This window comes from Macrosteles quadrilineatus, unplaced genomic scaffold, assembly GCF_028750875.1.
Source record: "Macrosteles quadrilineatus isolate MER2022 unplaced genomic scaffold, UCM_ALF_1.0 Scaffold_9__3_contigs__length_116548681, whole genome shotgun sequence".
Lineage (NCBI taxonomy): Eukaryota > Metazoa > Arthropoda > Insecta > Hemiptera > Cicadellidae > Macrosteles > Macrosteles quadrilineatus.
Genome location: NW_026542602.1, coordinates 110,894,639 through 110,916,802, shown reverse-complemented (window position 1 = coordinate 110,916,802; position 22,164 = coordinate 110,894,639). Strand labels below are relative to the sequence as shown.

Genomic DNA, 22,164 nt, shown 5'->3' with positions numbered 1-22,164 from the left:
CAGTAGAAACTCAACGTCCACATACGAGGATACATCTATTTGTACTAAATTATAATCCAAAATATAAAGATTGCAACAAGTGAAACTACCCTAACAACTCATTTGCATTTTATGTATACAATGGTTCCTATATTCGCGAGAGGTTGTATATCTTTACGTCTACTTAAAGTTTTTTTTCCAATTACTGTTAGTAAAAAGTTATATATTACTAAACCAAAACAAATTTAAGACTTTTATGTTTCTCAGTAAATCCTGTTCTAGAAGCGAATGAGATATTTTCATACACTTATCAAAGTACTTCAGAAGCAACTTTATGTTCCAAGAAAACATTTCTGAACTCTCTTCTTCACGAACTTTTAAATGTGTGCATTTATTGTCTTTTAAATATCTATCTGGGGTTTAATTGAGTTTGTTATTGTGTATTTCTTTTGTCAAATCGAATTTTGTTCTTTGGAGTTGAAATGTTTTTGGATACCTAGTTAAAAAGTATTTAAACCTCTGGTATTGTGTCATACTGATGTTCGTTGGTAAAACAAATTTATATTACTGTTAATTACAATTGTTTTTTGTAAACCAAGATAATTCAAACATTTCAAGCTTCGTTTCCACCGAAAATAAATGTCAACGTTTATGGTTTAAGTAAATAATTGAAATAAATCAATAATAAATGTTGTGCATCATCTGGTAAAGATGTAAAGAAACTACACGATTTAAGTTTATGTGGCCCGTAAAGACTATATCACAAAGAAGTTGGTTAAATTTATCTCATATATATTTTAGTCAGAGTGATTGGTAAATTCCCAAATGATAACTATATGAATATAAAACCTTAGATACCCTGGGGATCATGATACAATCTTCACGATAATATTTGTTGTGCGTTTTGCCCACAAAAATACGTATATATCGTCATAACTTCAAACTGCAAGATAAAAACAAATATGTTCTACATTAGGGATGATTTTTAGTGGTAGGCCCTAAATGTTTTTTTTTACTATAGTGATGTAATTAACATCATCTCAGGAACTACTACAATTTAATGTTTACTAGAATATACAAGATCGGAAAAGAATATCAATTTTAATAGCTTACATCCAATGTAAAAACTCATAGATTTTTTAAAGTCCATTTAACATTCATGGAGGCCATATGCATGTTTAATGGTTAATTGAAATAAATCTCTTTTGTTTCAAATAAGTCCCCAAACTCTGAAACTAGGCCTTAATCCAATATGTGGAGTTTGAATAATGTAGAAGACCACCAAAACCTAATGGTAACATGAATACGATATAGGATTTGCTCATCCTAGCCTTAGAGAAAAAAAATATAACAAATAAAAACTTACATAATTTTAAGAATTCTACGAATTTCAATTTTTCGAGAAAAGATGATCGAAAAAAATTATATTTAAGGAAATAACATCTTTTTTTACAACAAAAGTTTTTTTTTACAATGTAAAAAATCACAATTACATTATTTTTTTATCATAAATGACTGCTTCAACTTTAGAAGCTGATAGTTGGTTGTAAACCTTATGTAAATCTCTTAGAACTCTTAGGACACTACTCATCATCAGTAAATCATGACTTACATAATGAATACTTGGGTTTCAGTTCCGTGGAATTAAGTGAACTAGGAGGTCCAAAGACTGCACCAACACTGACTTGGTTATGTTTAATTTACTCAAAACATCATACTCCTACACTTAGATAAAGGAAAGCTGGTTTGGATAACTAATGTATGAGGAGTCTAAGAACACCTATGCCTTCTTAAGTTAATCAATGTTGGCTTAATAGTAGTGGTGGTTTTCAGTGGCAGCAATGTATAGTATTGCTGTGACAATGTGTTTAACTGCCAACATATAATTTTACTAGAGTGCTACCCTCCCTTAATCAGCGTTATTGATAATGTAATTATTATCATCCTTTTAGAATAAAACGATTATTTTTAAGGTTTTGTTAGAGACCTATAATTCGTAATGATATTTTTTTCACTTGAAACATACAGTTACAGTTGATCTATTTGTAATACAAACTACAAAAGTGTAAGTAGTTGGTAATTTTAACTTCGAACCTTTTTATATCAAACTAGAAATGAGGAGTTTTTCTAGTGAAGAAAAAAGTAGTAATAAAATAGTATAAATATTAAACTACAATTCGTTTTATCGTAAAAATATATTATGATTTTTTTCAAACGATCGTATTGTTCCAATAACAACAGCTAATAAAATAAAGCCACTTCTTTCTCTGCAGGAGGATTGTGTGTCTCCAGTTATTGCATTCTTCTGTTTACATTGTAACACCTGGATCTAATATAGCTTCGTACACTCGACTCTCTTTTACACTTAGGTATTGTTTTAGTTCTTCTACAATTGAAAACAAAAAGTTTTAAATGTTTGCATTAATTAAAACGCAAAGAGATGTAATGCACAAAAATTCTGAATCAAACACTTGAATTATTTTAAGGAATATTCTTTTGAAGGAAAGATAATTTTAAGAGATAGGAGATGTTAAAGCTAATAACGGTTTTTCTGTTTTAAATGTAATTTGATTTAGTTAAAAGTGTAGCAGCCGTCACTTAAACTTTAATTTAATCCATTTCATTTAAGTAACAGCTGGTTATTTTTATTCAAATAGATCGTAGTTCAATGGCATAGTAATTTGATCTTATGTTAAGGAAATACATGATCGATACATTATTGATCAATCTTTTATGTTATAAAAAGTGTTTAATGTGTTGGTAGTTTGTTTTTCTTTAATTTTGAATGTGTGTCTGTAAGAATATCATAATGTTGGTTAATACAGAAAATTTCAACCCATATGGGTTGCAACAGAAGGTGCTATGTAGGTATTTTAACAAGTTTTGGAAATTAACCTCCAAATTCAATAATGTTTACTTAGTATTCTTAGTCAAAGGAGAACGCATACGTAGAATTCACGTATACATTGTTCAAACGAATTGTCACACAAATTTAAAATTGAGTTCAATAAAGCAGGGTTTGAAAGGTTTTAGAACTCGTGATATCGGAAAGTTGTAAGGATTAATGTAATAAGAGTAATTTAGCATGATGCACCATATGATAAAAAATATATGACATGCCTACGGGCCACACTAGCATTTATTTTAGCTTAACTAATGGTGATAGAAAATGTTTTAGTAATCATGTAATTCATAATATCAAATATAAAAAAAAATATTTTATTGGGCTTTAAATGACGCAATACATATTGCATAACTATATAAACATCTTTTTGTCCTTTTAATTAGAGTGATGATTTTTTTATTATTGAAATTCAATGTTGAATTGTTTGATAACAGTTACGTCCTTTGTGACAAATTATTTTTCTTGACATAAAAAACTATTTTAATTTTAAATGGGGCTACAATTACTAAATTCAAATCTTAAATTATTATCTGAAAATATACGTGTTTAGCTAAATAGGCATAATAATAATGTAAAAAAAAAGGTGGAAATCCAAAACATAATGTCACGTTTTTAACAGTTTGACATGTTTAACACGATGTGGTACTGTTACTGTTTAGTATTCTACCGCAGCGCAGCCTTTCGTGTGGATGCACAACTTGATACCTCAATATTCTTACTTTGCTCAATATAAGGCTTACTTATACTCAATAAACTGTAATTGCAGAGTACTGCAAACACTACTATATGTTAAAGATGCAGACAACTTTAAAAACAACTGCTGTATTTAATGTACGATTTAATTATATTTTAACATTACATTTTAGACAACAGTCACTCATTTAAAACCACTAAAAATTATAAATACATATGCTAATTTTCACTCAGTTATTGAAGGATTGGGAGTTAGGAGGGCCTAGAGTACGAAGTTCTAGTATTCCTCTCTCGAAAACACTAAGAACAAGTATGTTAATAGACTCTATGTGGATTAGACATTATTTCCACTTTCCTCTAAAATAAACTTTATAAGTTTCAGAAATTAAACCTTTACAACATGTTCGTATTGAAAATAAAAGTAATTAACTATAAATAACAGCCATAGTCACATTAAAATGGCAGGTAGTTCATAACCTAAAATTATGTAAGTACTACTACTATTATGTAAGACACCGACAGATTGTGCTGAAGTTAAACAATGATTTCTGTCCTACACAAACCTTTTTTGCCGAAACAAACTGATTGAGTGACTGTGAGCTATAGCAATGGCTATGAGCCATCAACTATTTTTTGATACTACTGTATTCTGTAAATCGATGTATTTTCAAATAAAACAGCTAGTCCATAGGCTATACCTGGGATCTCTACTTCAGTATCCAATAGTCAATTGTATTGCAGCTTTTGTTCTGGAAGTTTTTGTTTTAATCTTGTAAATAAAAACATATGATTCATCTTATGCAATATTATATAAATACCAGTATTTTTATCCACCACAGAAAGCACTGATTTAAGTGTGTACTGTTATTTTACAATACAATATTTCTTTACAACTAATTTCCATTAAATATTACAGAAGTATCCAATTTTACCGAGAATGTCCCAAGTGTTTGCGGTTAACGGATTCCGATATTGCTCGTAAGTTACAGAACAGGACATTATAGTCCCTAGAGTATCGGAATATCTGAAGGGCGAGCGAGTTGGATAACCGTCTCTGTTAAAGAATTATAGTAAACAAAATAATCTTATAAAATGTTGTTCAGGGGACGTTTTTCATAGATAGCTAAAAAGTTCCACGCAAACAAATTTAAAACGCTGCATGTGTATTACATAGATTGAGTTTACTTTATAAGTAAAAATTAAGACAACATTTTATTATTGCAATAATAAACGATAAAAATACTCTTTAAAACAATGGAAAATGAAAATCATTATTAACGGGGAATAGTAAGCAGAGTAGGTGTCTTATACGCTCATTATAATGCATTAAAAAACATAATAACGTTTTTAAATGTTATTGATATTCAATCATAAGCTTTAATTTTACGTAAACTAATATATTTGCAAGAACTATCCTGGTATGTGCATTTTTTGAGAATATTGGAATACATTTTTTACAGACCAAGGGGTTAAGGCTGGTACTAACCCCACGCCACGCCGTACTAAATCTGTATCATGATGCGCTATCTAAATGTTTATTGTGTATTCGTACCACTTTAATGTTTTTTGTGTTCATGTTGTCCGTGTTTTAAATGTGTTTTTGACAAGTTGCAAGCTTTGAAAATGGTGTCTTAGCAACGAAACATGTAAGTTGATGAGCAATATTAATCGTTGGACCATTTGACGGTGGTATGCAAAAACTAAATAACTTATTGATCAACATTGTACGTGTTATTAAATTTAAGGAATGTAAATAAAAGATCTTGTATGTAAAAACCTATTATTTTCTGAGAATATTCACTTATCAATCATATTTGGGCTAATGTCCCTACCTCGGAGTTTCAGTAATGGGGTAATTACTGCTGTAATTATAAGAAAGTGTTGGTGTAAGAGTGATAGACAAAGACAGAGTGAATCTTGATGCGAAAACAGATCAGCAAAGACACTTGATAATATGATGTGCTTCTAAATTGTTAAATGATTAACCTAAAATAGTCACACTTAATGTGAAATTACGTTACATCCGTGAAAATATTAACTAGAAGGTTTGTTAATTTTTAATTTTCAAAACACGGTTGGTAAAAAAATCAACAACTTGAATGGCAAAAATAAACAAATAATACTTATTCCATATGTTATGTAGAGAAAGTGAAAAGCGCCTCTAAATATGTTTTGTAGTACAGTACAGTCTGGCTGTTAGTCAAGTTCCGATGTTCGCAGCTGGAGTATTCCGGTCTGAAATGAAGCTCACGCGGGGACTGAAAGAACACTCTGGAGTAGAACCATTAGAACGTAATATGGTAAAATCATTTTTTGTCTTTAGGCGTGGTTTAAAATAAATAATATTTTCACAATATGTTACAAAACCAAGAATCGTGTAGATTATATTTTTAAATAATAATTTTATTAAAACCACAAGATATTTAACATCATTCAGCTCTTAGATAACTTCCCCATCTTACATTCTTTAAATCCCAAAACTGGCTACGATATTATAAAAAAAACAAGAATTGGATTTTCATCCAACAATGTTTAGGTCCTATTTTATCGTAAACGGCCAGCGTTTTTTGTTTACTTTAAATCATGCGAAACATTTACGTACCACGTATTGCGTAGTCAATTATTTCAACTAAAACCCCTAATTTGACCAGCATTAGGTTATTTCAATGAGAACTTTATCATGTTCATCAATTAGTTCTATTTATAAAACATTCTTTTCACAATCTTGTCATAGCAAGTCTGTAAAAACCAATGTAAACAAACACGTGTTACAGACTCAACAATGACCAATTAATAAATAATCTGCATTTGAACAAAGCATACAAATAGAATGTCATTAGGACTGCTGTTATGATGGTTAATCTCATCCTGTATTTTAAAGTGTACTATCCTACATTTGATATCGTGTTACATCTGTCAATATACTGAGCAATTCCATAGACGCATCGTACAGTTTTATGCTAGGCCTACAGAAAATGTTATTTGTATTCTAAACTAACTAATAAGATTCAACTGATAAACATACTTTTAGAAGTATATTAAAATTTACTTTAGGTGATAAAAAAAACATATTATGCTTAATTTATTAAAAGATTTAGCCTATACAAAAAAATTAAAACCGGTAAAAATATTATAGACTTAAATAATCACATTGGTTATGCCTTTTGTGGATTTTCCCTTTACAAATATGCAGTTTTTTAGGAGTTTTTTTAATGGAGTTAGCATTTCAATAAAACTCGAAAGAGGTCGAGAAGCAGTGAAATCCAAGGGATCGGACAAGAGTAATTGCTTGTGTGATTAAAAGAACGGATTGTGGTTTGGGAGAAACGAACGTGAGCCTAAGAGCGCTGAAGTAATGAAAAGGCGCGTAATTAAACGAACGTTTTATTCATACAACTAGATGATATTCCTAGAATTGAATAGTATGCAATTAGTTAAACTTATGCTTTATAGATTTATTATACAAATATACTAAATAAACTATACAAATATATTATTTAAAAAATAATTAAGATTTAGAGTGCGAATTTGACTTTCTTTTATCTCTTATAAATCCTAGTAGATTATGAAGGGTAGTGCTCTTGGAGGTTTGGACGGAAGGTGAAAATCCCAGCTTTAACGACACGACTACGACAGTCTGATATGTTTAGCACGCTTCAGGAGATTGTTTAGTATTCTGCCACAGCCTTTCTTGGGGATAAACAAACTGCTCTCATGCATGCATACTTTGTACACCATAGAACGCTATAGAATCAATTTCATAGCACTAGAAGAATGTGTGGGCACCACGTCATTTAAACATACCTACAAACGTGCCGGCTTTGTCATGGGATCATTGTTTGAACCAAAAGTTTTTTTAAGCTCAATAGCAAGTTTACTGAAAAGTGTGGAGTCTCGACACATGAAATGCATGAGTTGCTTCTTTGTTGTCTCTCCTTTTCAATTCCTAGTAAATAGTTTATTCGTGTTCATTCAATGTTTTGTGACTGTGTTTAAAAACAGTGACGTGACATTATAAAGACGTTTAATGTGTTGCGTATCAAACTCTGCTTACAGTTTAGGATTCACTTTTGACTCCTAGTGACACAAACGCTAGTGGTCACTTTATGTCATTCTGAAGAGGCAGTGTATTACTCAATAATGTGTCAAAATAAATGTTATGACAAATGTCATACAACCACCATGTCATACAAAAAGAAATAGTAATGTCATACAATTGTGTTGGTGTATAAATGCCCTCCTTACAAGCCTTAAAAATCTATATTTATATATATATTATAAATATTAAACCACCGGGACTTTTTCCCACCATATTAAGTACACATAATATAGATAAAAGCAGATCGTAACATGTTTTTGTGGTAAAGGATTCCGATAAAGCTTTCTGGTTATAGGAAAAGAGCATTACAGCACCATGTATCGGGATATCTGAGGGGGGCTTGGAAATCACCTGCTGGGCTTGAGAAATGTAACAAACCAAAAAGATCTCATGAACAGACTTTTAAAATATAAATCTACATCTTATTTTTATCATAGTAGGTTCGGGTGCATAGTTTTTTTTTTCTTTTAATTATCATTAATATGGATGTCCTACATTATTAAATATAAAATTCCTCCTATTTTAGTCCAAAAGATTAACTGAGTGCAAATTCATTCTTGGAAAAAAATCTAATTAATTAAATAAAAAAAAAACTTAAGTTTAACTTTTAAGTCAAATTATAATTATTGCCGGAATAGTGTATAGACTACTTTAAATACACACACACTTTTGTTTAAATAGGTTCTCAAATATTAAATACTTAAATTAAATGGCTAAGTACTTTCCACCATAAAACATATACATTACATTAAAAATATAATTTTTTTAAGGTAAATAAATTATTTAGACTAATCATATCGGTATTTATATACAAATTATATTAGCATTATTAAATAAATACAAAATCTACGGCTAACGCATTATATACAAACTAAGTAAGTGTCAAATTAGTAAGTTGTGTATGTTGAAGTATATAAACTATCAAAGAATGTAATACAAACACATTTTGATTAAACTTTAGTTTTTACAGTGAAAGTAATATCTACAAGCTTGAAATCTCAAAGTAAATTACATCCAGGTGGGAACCGCAGCTTTGGCGACAAGACTTTCACAGCGTAACCTGTTTATTTCGCTTGAGAGACGCTTGTTTAGTATTCTCCCGCAGTCTCTCATCTTTTGAGACAGCATGAGTATAAAACAAATATAAAAAAACCTGGTAATCAAGAATAGTTGAATGGATTGTGATGATAAATTACTTATAATATTTATACGTATTACGATAAAAAATATTATGAAGTGCGTGATGATTTTGACAGCTCTGGAAAATATATTGTTGATATTGCTTTTACTATGATCACGGACTATAGATTAAGGTTCATTATGTGACAATTATGTTCTACAAATTATAATTTAAACGCTATATATTTAACTAACCTGGGTTACAAGAAAAATCAATTAAAACTCTGAAACCTTTCCCAATGAATAGGGTCCATCTATAAGTTATTTAAGAGTTTTTTACTTCAACTGAACTGTACTGAACCGGTAGGTCTTTTAAAAGCTTTATTAATATGTGTAAGATATATATCGAAGGTACTAAAACAGGCATTCATTAAAACACTATTTACTATCCTTATACACATGTATATTTCATTTGTTATTCTTATAATAAATATATATAAAAGGAAATCAGTAGCGATTAGTAATAAACTAAGAAGGGCCTAATAAGATGCCAATCCACCTGGTATCCGTTAGAAATGTTTTCATTTTGTTAGAAGTTAAATATATAGTTGTAATAACTGACATCATATTAAAGTATTAATTAATTGTTCTTTTAAATACATAATAGTCAATATTAGCAGTTACAATTATCCTACTGTTGTTAAAATATAATAAAAATAATTTTAAATTCAAACCCGCTTTAGTTACTAATGGTTATTCAATTACGTATAGCACTATTGAATTAAGCCAAGTCACTAAAGAATAAATAGCTCCATGAGCAAGAGGGAACTCCTTACTGACGGGGTAAAAAAATATTCGTCTTATTAAAAGGTAAAGAAAGGTCTCTTCTAAAATTACTCTTATTCCCTAATTAAAAGTAACCAGAAAACAACAAAGAGTTCATGTTTGCACCCACATTAGCATAATGAACATGGGTACTTCTATAAAAACCAGTGTCTTGCACACATTTTCATTCACTGTACTGTGACGTTTGTTGAAGGCACCTGAGCATAAGAGGCTGATTTATCTTTGAAATAAGTGTGCAGTTATTTAAAAATAGAAAATATATATTTCAGCTAAACATTTACGATGTCGCTCTAATATTTAGTATATGGGAACTTTCAAATATGTTACGAGTTGATGAGTTGTGTAGGTTCATCTTATGCTGGCTTTGTTTAAAAATCGTAGATAACAAATCCTAAAATAAAAAGTCCTTGGCCAATTAAGATTATAGCTACAACCAATTTTTTTATTACGTATTATTTCTGCTTAAAAACTAAAAATTCTCTATAACCACCTCTATTAAGCAATGCTAAAAACCAACGCCTAAGGAAACCATTTTTAAAATGCACCTTTAACACCATCAAAACCTAATACACCGTACTCGTGAAATTAAATATTCAAGATGAAACAGAAATGGAAAATTGCAATCAGTCAGTTAGATGAGATAATTCTGAAGCTAAACGGAAACTGCACTCCAAATGATCAGTAGACAAATTCCATTAACAAGGAGGTGGCATGGTCGGGAGGAGATGGGAGGTGGTGGGAGAAGGTGGGAGAAGTTGGGAGGGATTGCTAGCGACGCAAGCGTGCGTCCACACAAGAGACGGGGCTTAGTTACTGATGATCTGTCGACTGGGCAGGAGTGTAGTGCTGGTGGTGTGCTAGGAGGGTGTGTGCCATCTGTGAACACCTCGGAGGTATATATACCAGGTACTTACATATATGCTTAGTTTTGTTTACAGGTGTGTAGAGATTACAATTGTTTCTAGAGTGGGGTATTGTATGGTTGAGAAATAAAAGTTTCAATAATATAATTAAAATTAATGATTAACCTTTTTGTACTCAATTATAAAATTAAAATACCAGGAAATATCTTATTGGTACGTGTAATCCATAAAAATCAAATCTGATGGTAGATATACTGGTAAATTACATATATACCAGTGTTAAAATGTGGTGGGTTTTACAATGACTTGGAATTTGATGATGATAATATCTTTTTGCAATAAAAGGAAAATATTAAAGAAATATCTCATTGGTGTATGTTACTTATACAAATTAAATGGGGTGGTATAAACAAAGGTACAATTAATACATACAGTCAAACCTATTAGGTCTATACAATGCAAGCGTCTCTAGGGTATGATTGAGAAATGATATATTTTCAACAAACACTAGCTAGTTTGTAATGATAATAGTTTTGGGGTTTTCCGTTATTAACTGAAATTATTTTAAAATTGGAGTTTTGTATAGAAAGCAGTTTTGAACTACTTTTTTAAATATATAAATAGCATTTTAATGTTATAACAAGATAGGCCTATTCAAATCTTGTACAAGTATATAGGAACCAATATTGGATGCTCGGTAAGCATCTTTTAACGTAATGTACCGAAATGAAAGTAATATATTTCTGTATACTTCTGAAACTAATCAATTTTATTAATCTAAATATAATAATAAATATATACATTCGCCTATTGGGTCTGATGATGATTGGAGTGTCCAATCGAAATCGATCACCACTTACCATCGTTTTTGTATATTTACCGTCTTGTGAGTAACAGTATAAGCGTAAATATATGTTTTAAGTGTTATAAGACGTTTCTTTTATTTACTTTCCGTAAATAAAATTTGTATTATAAAGTTTATTGGTACCGTAATTTAACTTTATCCAAAATATCACGATTAATATTTCGATAGTAGTATGGTAAGTAGTGTTTAAAATTCAAATGATTATTGTGAAATTTAATAAATTTCGTGGTGTTATCTCTATACTATGACTTGCCATAGTATTCAATCCTAAGTTAAAATAAAAATTGTAATCCTAAGTAAAAAGATACCCCCGCCGCAGCACACTGCACTCTAATGGAATGTCCATTTACCTGGCTGGACATGATTTGACGTGATAACTTGGGTTTGCTGCTACAGTGAAGGTGTTGAGGTCTTTTTTTTATTGAATTGGAGATATCTTAGTATGAAATAAACAAAAGTTACAAATTCGATTACAATATATCATTAAACAAGCCAACTACAGCAGTTTATTTATACTTTATAAGAATGACACGGGAATTTAAAATTTCCGTTTTTAAAATTACCTCTGTATCCGTTAGGCATACAACAAAAACGCTTCAATAAATATACATTTTTTTTTTGTAAGACCTACGATAATAGCTCATTCCCTATATAGTAAATTTGCTAATATGCAATAATTACTTTAAAACAAAACAAATATAACATTGAGTCTTATATTTGCTTAGAAGTGGGGGGCATTAATTCTGTGGCAGTTAGTTTTCAATTCCTAGCACATGCCTTGTGCTAATGATTTGTTCTAAAAGTGGTAATGAGTTTTACTTGTCAATGAACAACAAAAAATAGTTGTCTGAACTTTTAATACGTCTCACAACTGTCCTCACAGTCCCCCACATTCCAAAAATGTCCTCACACATTAACATTTTAATAGTTTACCAATATTTTCAAATAAAGGATTTCTGATTTCTACTTTGCTTTGGTTAAGTGAGTTTACCACAGATATAAAAATGGGATTGTTGTATTAAAAACTAATATTGTAGTTTAGTTATCACTAAGGAATTTTTTTATTAGTAAAACTTACCGATGGAAATTATTATAAGGATAAATAAATATGATGCCCAGCATAAAGGAACCTAATGTCTCTTTTTGCAAGTGTTAATATTATTTTGGTATTATTATTGTAACTCATGCCTAGTTAAGAGCTAGTTTTAATGGTTGAATGATATCAGAATCATTCTGATCCAAAACATCATTCTTATTGAGTAGAACCATAATAGAAACTATGTGTGGAATTGGTTAGCGTCATATAAAAGTGTATTCAAATTTGTTGAATTGGTACACATATTATAAGGGATTTGCATTTTATAATAGTGAATTCTAATTCTTTAAGTTTGGTTGATAAAGATTTAAGTATGTCAAAATATGTACATCAAAACATACTTGGACTTTTTGTAGTATGAAGAACTTGGTAATATTGCAATGTATATTATGTTTTTCGTATGTTATTCATATTATGATTAATATTCAAGAATTAATTGTGAATCGTCAAACGAACACTCAACATATAAAACCTTAACCCTACATTTGCTCTGCCCCTATTTATTTAGATGTACATCATAACTACATGAATTTACCTATTTTGTATGGTTTAAAATAGAAGGGTACTATGTATTTATTACTTTCATCGCAGATCTTAAGCTCTCTACCCAGAGATCGTCGCTCTCTTATCGAGACCGACAGGAGTTTTACAATTTATACTATGATGTATTACATGGTATTATCTATAAAAATACCATACAAATATGCATATTACATGAATTGCGAAATTGTAATATGTGATAACAAAATTGACCAAATTAACAAGTTTTAGGATTTAAAATGGATGTTACTTAGTACATCATAGCGTTGGATTGGTGATGGTCATTTCATGAATAAATGCCAAGAAACATTATACGAATTTCTTTTAGTTTAATATTGTGATTAAGAAATGTTAATAGTTACAACATTCTTTTAAGAAAAGAGCTCTTCTAACTGCAAGCTACTATGTAGGGTATATAGATTTTTTCCTATTTGTTTGTTCGTGTCAATATGAAACCATATCACAATGATATCAGAAGATTTAGTTTAAAAACTGTATATTGGTACGTTTTCTCTCATATATCTACAAGTCAGTTTTCCTTCGAATAAACAGCCTTGTCAGTTGGTCTGTGTATACAGCGACTGTCACTGACAGTGGGGTCAAGGTAAACATTTCAATGTGGTCTTACCTTACATACCCAGCAGCTCTTATGAAATACGATACTCCATAGTTGTGGAGTGTTGTGGAGTCTGAACTTGACAAAATAGTTACAGAGTTACGTTGAAACGAGTTTATATGAAGTTAATATTTGGAATGTCAAGTAGACTCTACCATTAAATATTTAAAATTAATAGCTGTTGAAATTTTCTTGAAAGATACAATGTTTGGTAACAAATATTTGGAGACAAACGTTTTACAGACTATTATCCTTCTATAATTAGACATTTAAAGTTACAACTATTTGACGCACTAAAAAAAAAATATATAAAAAAATAAAAACAACTACAATACACGTAATGTGGTCGCAATACTGCCAAAAAAATTATTAACTTGATTTAAATATGCAAAATATCTAATTAGTGTATTGATAATACATTCTTAGGTTATTCCGTAGGCTATCATTCCGTAAATCATTATAATATAACAAATTGTGTAAGAGAAAGATGTATTTTAAGTCATAATTTATCGAATATCAAGAATCTAAACTATTGTGAAATTGTTTTTAATCAAGCAGTCTATCATAGACAGTGTTTAAAACTATAATGTGTATTTATTTTTATTTTTAATTCGAACGATCATTGCTTTGTAAAATATAGAATGTAAAGCTATGCATAATTTTATTTTGAATTAAAAAAAAAAACTTTACACATCAAACTTAACATTTATTAGTGATTCGATGTAATTATAATGAAGTATTTTTCCACCATTCCCATTGTTTGAGCTCTAAATGAACAGATTACACCTAGTTTTCAACTAGACGTTAACGAGGTTAGAGCATTGACACATTGATGTTATGAATAAATAAATAATAAAATATGACTTAAAATTTAAATTTATAAATTTCTCAAAAACAGCCTTTCCAGTCATCAAATCTTACTACGTAAATTTAAGGGAATAGAGTCTTGTGTTTTCTATTGTCAACAAAATACTATCTTAAAGTAAATAATAATGCACCTTTGACAAAACTGCATTTAATTCCATAAACTAAGTTCGCACCGAAACTAGTTTGGTTAAATATAAAAATATATAATTTTTTTACTCACAAACACCTTATTTTTGCTTTGATATGATAGTAGCCTATATTTATCAGTTTAAATTTAAAAATTGCAATAAAGCAGGAGATAAAGTGAGCGAATTAATCTTTAATTACAACGGAAGTTGGTTTTAATCTGCCTTAGCCGTTGAGCAGCTTTTGCAAGTGACGTGGCAATAATTTAGTTTTGCAACTGAAAGTTGTCTTTCTGTTGCTGTCCTGACTTCATTATAAAAGTTGTTGCAGATGTTTTACTCGAAAAATAAGTTCCCATTTTACATTAAACCTAGAGATGCATTAATCTTGAATTGGTCTGACTTTTCGCCATTTCAGTTATCCTAGATACATTTCATTACGGAGTTTAGTCTGTATCGCACCGTATCTGAAAAATGATAATAATGTTTTAGAGTTTTCTTCATTTAATTTTAAGATAACAATGTGTGTATACCGTTAGCCCAAATCTCATTATTAGGCACAGAAGGTTGAAGACGCAATCGTCCTCACTATTTGGGAAATGTTTCTTGAATAATAAAAATACGATGGAATTGCCATTAAGATAAAAATCGCTTTCGGTAACAGTTTTTGTTATTATCAAAAGCATCCTATTTGATTTCATGGTTTTCCATCGCAATCCAAACAAATATTCATATTTACCTAGTTTTTTGTATTTCCCTTACCTAGCCTATTCTATTCAATTTGTAGAAGACTATTGTTTCCCCTGGTGACTTGTTTTTTATGAAGTAAACATTACAAGAGAAACTGACAACTATGTAACACTTTCAAAACTGTTCTTCAGACTACTGGCTTCGCAAAACAACATTTTTTTATGAAATATAATAGCTATTTTTAAGTTTATAAGTTAAATAGATTAGAGTTTAAGTTTGTATCAACTTTCGTTCTTTCTTTTTTCTAGCTGTTGTACCCGTGCTTTGCAACGGGAAGAGGACATAAAATAGAAACATTTCAATCTTTACATCTGTTGCATATAACAGTTACACATCCGCCAACGCTTTTAGAAACCAAAATCAATTTTATAGCCTTAATAGAAACGTTTAAGTTATGACTTTTAAATCTGGTAAGTAGTGGGTACGATACCACCATTTTGGTTTTGATTAATTTTAAATCTTGTGTAGGCTGATATGAGAAAAACTGACCAAATCTTTGAAAAAAACTTTGACATACATGATTTACCTTCATCTCCCTTAATTACATATCTTTTAATTTATTATTAAAGAGTACTAAAACTTAAAGCTCTACCGTCTTTAGAGCATTGTATTTATTGGATGGTTACATTTTTATGAGAATAAACTACTGTATGTATATAAATGTGATAACGAATGCTTGTATCATCAGGTTCTATAACACTTATATGCGGTTGTCACATGCATGTACTGTATGTAATGTAACAGACACTTTTTAGGATTAACGTCTTACTGCGTGATAAGGTGAAATGAGCCAAAAACTGATACTACTATAATAATTACTAAGTAATATCCACTCGGACAACGCGACAAAGTAATATTCAATTTCTCTTTTACTTTTCGTACACTATGCCTATATCAAACATACAATCAATATTTAAATAAACAATGGGGAATAAATTATACCGTTCACTTGTAATTTAATGACATGTTGTTTTGTTGAAAGGGTGGGTGTACATGTATTATCCGTGTCACAAGGTAAATTTTCTAGAACATATTTTTGGTAGGTTTCGATTGGTGTAACTCATATTGGTGCGTATTAGAGTAAAAAGATTCCTTAAACTGGTTTTCTATATTTTTTTTGAAAACTTCTTTTTTGGGAAGACACTTCTATTTTCCTATTTAATGTATCGTTTTCTCTCTCTTTAAAAGAAATATTATGTTAAAAATGTGTTACAGTGTGGAAAATATTTCTCCCACATAAATTATATATGGAAGTGCTTTAATGTAAAATTAGGACAAAAAAGATTTAGGAATATTGAGATTTCAATATTTAATACGCATGTTGTAATGTGGTGTTGATTAATTTCAAAGCGTACGGGTTTTTAGGTTTAGTTCAAAATGCTATGTTAAATTTATAAATGTAATAAAATACTATTTAAGAACTATGTAAAGCCTACAATATATCATGGGCATCCAATAATATACGTCCTAATTGCTAGTCCAATTGCAGTGGGCCTAATTGCTAATATACGTCCCTTCCTATTGGACTCAATATATCATTCGGTACTAAAGTCTTTCTTAGATGAAACTACTTTGAAACTATAACATCCAAATGCATAATACTTTTAATATTATTGCAGTTAATATTTAGTAGTAAGAATAGATAATGTAACTGTAATAGTAGTTTACGCAACGATTGCGTTAAGTTAGTCTTTACGACACGAGTAGAAAATTTAAGGCACGAGCCTTGGCGAGTGACTTAAAAACTTCTACGAGTGTCGTAAAGACTATTAATGCGAGTTGCGTACACTACTTTACCTACGACCGTTTTTTAATTACTAACAATCTGGTCTTTAATTACTAACAATCACTACTCATAACTTCTAGAGAGGTTATGTTTTCGTTTATTGTCATTGCCACTGAAAATGATGCAACGACTTATCGTATAATAAGCTGATTTCATGTAATTACGTGTTTGTATAACTTGGTTAAATACTATGTTACTTTTTCAGGGTATAGGTTCTGCTAGTATCATTCTTGATACTTACCATAAATACTGTATCAGGTACAATTAGAGAAATATTGCATATTTTTTGGACAACTGAATAAAATAGTGAAACAGTTAATTTACAGTTAGATTTCAACGTCGAATATGTGGTCCACAACAAGTTGGGTGAAAAGGTGGTTTGGAGGTTTTCAAAATAAACCAGAAGCACATTTTCATTTATCAATTTAACCTTATTTTGTTTCGTCCATTTAATGAATTGCTGGTATGTATAATTTCATACCTTTGTTTAGATTTTGGTGGTAAAAGATTAGTACAAACAGTTTGTGCTATCATTTCCATCTCGTAAAATTCCCTTTCACCAACTGACATTTTGAAATCAGTTTAATCTACCTTCCTTGAACTTCCACCAACTTAGGTTAAAAGAATACGCGAGTATCAACAGGAACAAGTCAGATTAACAATTAAAACTGTCAACTGATCAGCTGATCAGCTGATTAGTTGACGTTCGAAGCATTACAATTTTACTTATTTTCTCTCAATCCTTGAACCTCATTGGTCCGTTACCCGTGTTGTTATGAGAAAAACTATGCTGATATGAAATGAAACTATGCTGTTATGATAGTAAACAGCTGTTAAGTGAAACTTTTCAATTCTAAGAACTGAACTGAAATGGCTACTTTAAAAAACGGTCGTAGGTAAACAATATTTTGTGTATACTGCAGACACAGTACTGTAACAATAACAGTACTGTAGTGCAGTACATGTATATGGTCGCATGACTGTAGGTCGTCTGTGTTAAAAGAGCATTAACAAAATTGAAAGCTCCGCGTGATGGCGTATGGTAGATGAATGTGATTGGTTTATATCATCCGCTCACCAGGTGTTCACGGACGGTAAATAACGCCGATGGTCCATCAAACACTAATCAGCTGTAAAAGATGTACTGCAGCGAGGTATTTTCTTATTTATCACTAAAATAAACAAGGTGAAAGTTCGCGTTTTTAGGCTTTAGGCTACTATCCGTAACATAATTGTATTTAATCAACAGAAAGGTACTTCTCATTTACTGTTCTCAACGTTTTTAATCACCATTCTTATCTGAAATATAAACGTAAAATCATTACAAATCTTTAATTTTATTATCGTCAGTACACAACATGCTTAGGGTGATGTAAAATTATTTCTCTCTTAGTTATAAGTTTCGTGCGGTTCCCAAACGTTTTTGCTGTTCATAAAACTTGACAATAAAACGAATTTGACTAGAAACAAACAAAAATGTTTACTAGTAATGATGACGTATGAAATATTGTTTTGAGATAAAAAAAAAAACAATCCTTGATATATTAACACAGTTTTATTCACAATCAAATCAAAGATCCTAATCGAGTAGTTTACACAAAAAATAACACATAAAGACCAGGTAGAAAAAACAAAAACTAACAAACAATAACAACTTATCGCCCTTAAAATTTGACAAATTCTAACTCATAGTCAATGTTTATTTCCGTTCTTGCATGGTTCATTTGGATAAACATGTCTTAATTGCAGCAAAGAAAATCACATTTTAACTCATTTAGTTACAACAGAAGGGGTCCATCAAGGATAGACCAATCACAATCTTAAATATAGGTGTCTCAATCTTGAAATAACTGTTGTTTCTTAAAAAGACGCGGCTTTGAATATATAATTAAGCCTAGAAGAATATACCTGTGGATACTTGGCCTATTAAAATAAGTAGTCAAGAACTTTATCGTATGTAGGTTATTAATTGCGCTACAATTGCAGCGGCCTTGCTTTTTTCGTGACGAATAGTTTGTCAAGTATATTCTGATAAAGTATAAACGTGATGCTGCTTAAATATTTGAAGAATAACGAACAAATAAGGGAATTAGGTTACTGACTCTTTTCTAATATGACCTTCCGTACAATAATTAAATGAGCAACAAAAAAGGGTAAACAGTTCATTCTATTTAGAATATAATGTCTTCAACAAATACATTTTTAGATTCAAAAACTCATCCTGCATAGTTCAATTTAATTGGTAAATGATAGTAAATAGTAGTAATTAAGTATAATCTGTTAGCCTATTGAACGAAGACGGTTCTCTATAAGACTAAGGAAACTAATAAAACTTTAAAAGAAATCAGAACTTAACAGTTTGAAAGTAGGTGTCGTAGTGATTAATTCGACTGATTTCTGAGTATGTTGTTTTTCTCCCTAAATTAATTACAAAACTGTGTACAAACATATTGATAATTACAATTTTTCATACACACCGATGTTTAATAGCTGTCACACGATACTACAGAGTGCTGCATGGCTGAGCAGATGTATAATACCAGCTGTGTAAAGATAGTTGTCGATCAGACAACGTGTGATTTATTAAGATACTATGACTCTTAATTTTAGTTTTTCACCTAGGACCCATTATCCTATTGTTATGTCAAAACATCTCCAGCATAGACAATGGGCAATTTCAGAAGGATAGTTATTTTGGCATAGAAATGTATTACATCTGAAAACACGCATTAATATAACGTAACTAGCCAATTTAAGCGGAAACTTAAGACAGAAGTGAATTTCTTTCGCATCCCCGTTGCGTCATTCACTCGGATACTTGTGGTCCGAACCCGTCGTAAACTTATTTTTCAACAGTTTTTTGAACATCTTTAGCCATTCTTGGCCACAATAACACTCCTCTTGCTCTCCTTAAACTAGACTCAACTCCTTGGTGTGATACATGTAGAATATTAAGCATGGCACGTATCAAAGAATACCCCCGCCGCAGCAAACCTGCAGACGAAGCGAATTTCAACTTGTCTGATTACATTTTTACTCAAATATTTCCATAAATAAGACATATTTATTCCCTATTTAAATAAAATTAGATTTAACAATTGCTTAGGTTTGCTGCTACGGGGAAGGTAAAAAGTGTTTTTGACCATACGTGAATAGTATGGGATGAAATAAATAAATTTGCCAAATTTTATCAATATATATCCATAAACAAGTAAAATACAACAATTTTTATTTTCTCCATAAGAATAACATGGGAATTTTAAATTGAACTATTTTTGAATTTTCTCCGTGACCGTTAGGCATACAACAGCGCTTCAATATACTAAATTATTTCTTTTTTTAAGCTCTACAAAACGGTTTAGAAAGAATTTTTTTTGTTTTTAGGGTAAAAAATGGGAAAAGCACATTTTTACCCCATAAAACCACCCATAAACCTCTGTTCCCATGGTCCGATTATGCTGGATCGCGAACTCGTTCGAATAAACGTAGGTTTACATGTTTGTACCAAATTTAATCAAAATCGGATCATTTTTGCTCGAGTTATCGCGCCAACGGACACATATATATATATATATGAATTTAAACGGATGGTGTTTTTGGCCTCTAGGGACCTCAAAATGAAAAGAAAATCGGTCCCGCGTCCAGGTCTTACCATGAGTACTACGGTAATAGCTTATTCCCTATATGGGAAATTCGCTAAAAAGGAACTTCTATTAATTATAATCATCACAAGATACCTAATTTTATCACGATTCCGGTTGGCTGTTTTATGTTATGAACAAAGCTATACGCAATCAAACACGGCAAAACGTGGATATAATGAACAATTATTTAGTAATTCATGTATGAAATAACTAAAAGCAATACCAATATTATGGAGTGTTTCCGAGACACATAATCTACGAATCTAAGGTACACGTCCGTGCATTTATAATCTACGAGCATAATGAAAGGAGATATAATAATATTAGGCCTATATAAGAATATACAATGCCATACAGTTACCTATGATTTTCGAATACGCATAGGATTCGACCAGGGTTCTATTAATAACATCATATCAGCGAACGACCTCCAACCTAAAGGTGAGTATGCGTAGCAAACGAACTTTAACGAGGACGTGATTGAGTGATGCCAACGAGCTTATCTTGAAAATCAACGAGCATTTGACATAAAACCACATTAGGACAGGACGACGTCTGTCGGGCCAGCTAGTAAGATATAAGAACATCACGTGGTAATAACAGAAGCACCTTTTCTACAATTTTGCTTTTTTATTTTCCTATTTATTTTTACAAGTATAGTCTCAACCAGTTTTAATAATATCAAAAGCAACTTACCAACCCTAAGAGTCAACAGTTAAATCTATTAATTTCATTATATTGTGTAAGAGTAATTGCTATACCAACATCACTGCCTTTAAAAAACCAAATGGGACAATCTTTTCTCTAAATAATGCCTCATTGGCTATCCTGGTTTTATAATATAAAAGATTTTATTAAATTACTAAGCTAGGCTCTGTGTGAAATATTTTACATTGCAATACGGATTAAATCCGTCTACTGAACATAAGGACTTCCCAACCATATGCACAAAATGCAACATTTAGATACTTGCAAATTTAAAATGAACAATTAAGTTTGAAGCCAAATAAGCATAAATATACAAACATAAATGGTGAGTCTCAGTGAAAGCGGACACTAATGCAAACCTAACAAACATAGAAAGCATAAAGTTCAAAACAGGTTTGAATTTGTAGGAAATTCAAAGATTTCCAACTATTTTATTCATTGTGTAATTAATCTTCAACTTATATTTTTAGTGTTCCTTGAAAATGTTTAAATTTTAATTATTTTAAAAGTTATTTTAATACAGTCCATAAAACCCCCTACGTATTACACTTCTTAATCATACTAAATTTACTGGACTGTTTACACTTCTTTATTCAATTTAATAAAAACCGAAATGTAGAGTTAGTTGTTGGTTAATCCAACATATTTAGTTACATACAAATT

General features: G+C 30.5%; 1 protein-coding gene across 2 annotated transcripts in view; it reads left to right on the top strand.

The window, feature by feature from the left end:
• Positions 1-10,446: 10,446 nt before the first annotated feature.
• The window catches only part of LOC129004257 (5-hydroxytryptamine receptor-like), a 33,064-nt gene continuing 21,346 nt past the window's right edge, over positions 10,447-22,164 (top strand). Inside the window, exon 1 of one of the 2 annotated variants that reach the window (XM_054432750.1) lies at positions 10,447-10,547. The gene's annotated coding sequence lies outside the window, so the exon portion shown is untranslated. The remainder of the gene's footprint in view (positions 10,548-22,164) is intronic. The other variant, XM_054432751.1, reaches the window with a different exon arrangement.